Genomic DNA, 4342 nt, shown 5'->3' with positions numbered 1-4342 from the left:
CGGTGTTGGCTCTTCTGCTAACACAAAACTACCAACTGAGCTATCCAAGCACGACTCACGCCCCGTCCTCACAGCCTTACTTCTGCCAATACCTCGTCTGCTACCTTCCAAACTTTACAGAAGCTCTCCTGCGAACCTTGCAGGAGTTCGCACACTCCGCTGCAGAGTGAAAATCTCGTTCTGGAAACATCTCCCAGGCTGTTGCTAAGCCATGTCTCCGCAATATCCTTGCTTTCAGGAGTGCTAGTTCTGCAAGGTTCGCAGGAGAGCTTCTGTAAACTTTGGAAGGTAGGAGACGAGGTACTGGCAGAAGTAAAGCTGTGAGGACGGGGTGTGATTGTGCTTGGGTGGCTCAGTTGGTAGAGCACTTGCCCGCGAAAGGCAAAGGTCCCGAGTTCGAGTCTCGGCCCGGCACACAGTTTTAATCTGTCAGGAAGTTTCATATCAGCGCACACTCCGCTACAGAGTGAAAATCTCATTCTGGAATCTCCTCTTTGTCTGACACCAACAACATCTCTTCCACTGAACACATTGCAAAGACTTACGTCGTCTTATCCAAGAGCTCAGCACAGACTGAAGCTTCTTTACAAGTAGTGGAGTGGGGAGGGGGTGTGGGGGAGGGATAGGTGACAAACAGTGCCCTCTGGTGGATGTAGTGCGAACTAACTCAGTCGTTCCTTGCACGTCAAGGTGAACACATGCGTCTCTGAGTTAGGTTACTGGAGGAAGCCGAATTGAGCAATAAGGAAATAAATAAACAAACATAGCACCCGGCCTTGCATTCTCGTGGAATTACTGTTGCCCACAATTTCAGTGAGTTAGGTTAGCACAACTGACCATTTCCAGGTGTAGTTTCATAGGAGGCGGGGGGAGGGGGTGGGGGACGGGGAAGTTAGGCTAGTTCGTGGTAGCCCAATTGGCCTATTCCCACCAAAATTTCCTCATTTCCAGGGGTTGGAGGAGGGAGCTGGACGTACCGTCGCCATTTTGGATAAATTATCTGGTCTCATAGCGACTTAATCTATAGACAACATCGCAGACCCACATCCTGTGACTCTAAGATAGTAAGCTACTTCTTTCGCAGAAGTGACAGTAAAACTGTATGGGAAGGCAGACGGTGGGTCATGTAAAGGTGCCATCGATTGGGGCAGTTGCTCTTACTCACATATGATGAGGAGACACATTTCAAGAGAGGAGTCCTTAGCTTGAGAAAATCCATGCACAAGACTGTAGTCCAGTGCTTGAACCAAGATCACATCTCGAACCAACACTGGAGCATAGGATTGTCTGCAGTTCGGTTTGGAGCACTGGAAACGACTATCTTGGGGAGTCCTCGGAGTTGGGCAGTCTATTCCTTATTAGATTGATTTACCTGTTTAAGGCAACTGAGTAACTTATATTGTGCTGTGACAACATGGACTTTTGTGTGAAGTATTTCAGTAGAATAGTCTTTAATTGCTCATATGGAAGCACACGTGGTTCTCATTCATGATTTTGGAGTAGGTGAAAGATGTCCCCTACACAGGCGAGGAAGTATGTGCTCTGCTTTTCGGCCCCTACGATGTCGTGGGCAAAGAAATATTTCTCCAGATGGGTAATGTAGTTCGCCTACGATTCAACTTTTTTATCAAACTATTGGAATGCAGGCAGCGTCGACTGAAGACCAAAGACAATGGAGGAGAGAGTCCCCGGATGACGAGAGAGGTCTGGTGGGGGCGGGGTGCCCCCAGAGATATACTCGAACAATACCTCCACGTTCCTCTGTATTTGTTGCTGAACATACAGCAAGTTTCTGCCGTTATAGAGGTGTTCAAAAGCCTCTGTCATACCAGAATTTTTCATTTTAACTCCTCTTCGACAACTGAAGTGTCTCGCCTGACACAAGAAAACACTGTCCAAGATATAACAAGTTGACTGAACAAAAAAATCTGTTACAACAGTCGGTAATTAGAAACCAAGAATACTGAAACAAGCGATAGATACAAAATAACCGCGGACCGGAATAAGGGCAGACTGGCACAGAGAGCCTAGGGCACTGGTCAGAGACTAAGTACACCGAGAAAAACACTGCCTGGAGCCAAGTTGGCAATGATCACTTGCTGGACACTAAGTTCGGCAATGAACACTGACTGGATGTTAAGTTCGTGGCCGGTAAGTATGAGTCTGAGGATGACGACTGTCTGGTTTTAGTTTCAATACGATGGCACTTAGAGCTTGCGCCGGAAAAGCCGGAACGACCTATTCGGAATAACGTCGCTACAGAAGCTAACGTCCCTGGATATAAGCCGGTGCGAGAGTCCGGGAGGAAAACCGCCGATGACTTTTGGCAGCGGCGGTTGGCCCTAACGATGGACGAGCAATCCTGTTTGATGGAGCGACTAACACCCGTAGTCTGGACCCGGAGAAGACTCTCGAAGCCACATGACTTGTGTTGTCCTGTCGTCGGCTTATGTAGCAAGTAGGTTCCTTATTGACGGCGCCCTCTCCAGACGCCGGCTTCACCTCCTGTTGGCAGTTCTTGATGACATCGTGGCGCTTTTGTGATTCCTAGGCGTGCAGGGGCAGTAGTGGCTACCCGCGTGATGCAGATGCCCTTAAAGTTGCCTATCTATTAGGCGAGGGACTTTCACAGATAACTTTCTTCCTTTCCTGACGTTTCAGAAAGTCAGGAAGCACCTGTTGATTACAACTAGCTACGTTGTCGAAATTTAGTGTAAAGAAGAAGCAAAAGCCCACGACCATACTCATAAGAACATTGCTGGTGTTATGGTCTTCAGTTGGAAGACTGTTTTGATGCAGCTATCCACGTCGATCTATCCTTTGCAAACCTCTGTTTCTCTACATAGCCACCACACCCTACATCCATTTGGCTCTGTTTACTTAGTCAACCCTTTGTCTACAGTTTTTACCCCTGTACTTCATGATCAAATTGAAGATTCGCTGATGGCTATGAACATGTCCAATAAACCATTCTTTTCTTATAGTCAAATTGCGCCACAAATTTCTTTTCTCCTGGTCCGATTCAGTACCTCGTCGTTGATTATCTGATCTACCCATCTGATCTTCAGCGTTGTTCTGTAGCGCCACACTTCTAAAGCTTCTATTCTGTACTTAACTGACCTGTTAACAATCAACGTTTATCCCTTCACAAAGTTATCCACCAAACAAATATCCTCAAAAGAAACTTACAAACATATACATTTATATTCGATGTGAACGATTTTTTTTTTTTCAGAAACGTTTTCCCTACTATTGACGGCCTGCATTTTATTTCCCCCCTAATTCGGCCGTCGTCAGTTATTTTGTTGTCGAAGTACGACAGCTATTCGGAAAGTAATGTCCGATCGGTCGTGAAATGACAGCAACTATGAAAATCAAAAATGTTTTATTTGAAACAGTTAGCTACACCTTTCAGCTACTTATGTAGATAGTCGCTGCTCCGACTTAGATATGCCGTTGTACCAGCTTTCCAGTACCCTCGTTATAGAAGGCAGCCGCCTGTGCTTTCCGACAATTCTCTACGCTAGTCTTCACGTCGTTGTCTGTGCCAAAAATTTGGCAGAGATGACTGTCAAGGGGAGCCAGTTACAGGCTATATAGTGGGTGATCAAACACTTCCCTTCGAACACGCTGCAGGAACATCTTCATTGCCCCTGCAGAGTGCTGCCGAAAATTTTCATGAAGAAGGAAACACATGGCAGTTATGTTATGTGGGCTGCATGGTAACAGGCGAAATCTCTCACCAGGCCCTCAAACTTGGCGAGAGACTATCGTTCTAGTCGTCTTTACGTGCTCACTGTGCGATCAGAACTGAAAAGAGACACGTGACTACTCAGCACATCTGTGCAAAGCTTCATCGGATTTTCATTACAGTTTCCATTTCGTGCCCGATCAGACCTCACTTTGCGAATATCCCTCGTAACAAAACTCAGCTGTTATTTTTAATGTATCATTTCCTAATCTAATTCCTTCCTCATCGTCCAATTTAATTCGATTACAATGTGTTACCCTAGTTTTATTTTTGTTAATATTCTTAACTCGAATTGTGTTTCATACCTCTTTTTCTAAGGTACTGGAAACAGGGACGCCTTTGGCATTTTTTTCTTTGTTCCAACTGTTGTGTTAAATGGTGTGCACAAAATTGCTTGAAGACGATCATAAAGGACTAGCATTGATCTCTAGCTTCACAATTTTTGGAAATACGGCAAAATAACAAAACATTTTTTAGAAAACCGCCGACAGCTATTGAACTTCAACCTCAGCAATGTGGCAACTTTTCCACACGTGTTATAAAAGGTGAAAATCTTCAGAAATTTGAGGGGAGTGAGAAGATTATAGAGAC

The 4342-nt window shown here is 45.3% G+C and overlaps 1 non-coding gene across 1 annotated transcript; it reads left to right on the top strand.

The window, feature by feature from the left end:
* Nucleotides 1–340: 340 nt before the first annotated feature.
* Nucleotides 341–415, top strand: Trnas-cga. The gene has a single exon. It is a non-coding gene; the product is annotated as a tRNA-Ser (tRNA).
* The last annotated feature ends 3927 nt before the right edge of the window (nucleotides 416–4342 follow it).

Source organism: Schistocerca piceifrons, chromosome 2 (genome assembly GCF_021461385.2).
Source record: "Schistocerca piceifrons isolate TAMUIC-IGC-003096 chromosome 2, iqSchPice1.1, whole genome shotgun sequence".
Lineage (NCBI taxonomy): Eukaryota > Metazoa > Arthropoda > Insecta > Orthoptera > Acrididae > Schistocerca > Schistocerca piceifrons.
Note: the sequence above shows the minus strand (reverse complement) of the source record. Positions and strands in the feature narration are given on the sequence as shown.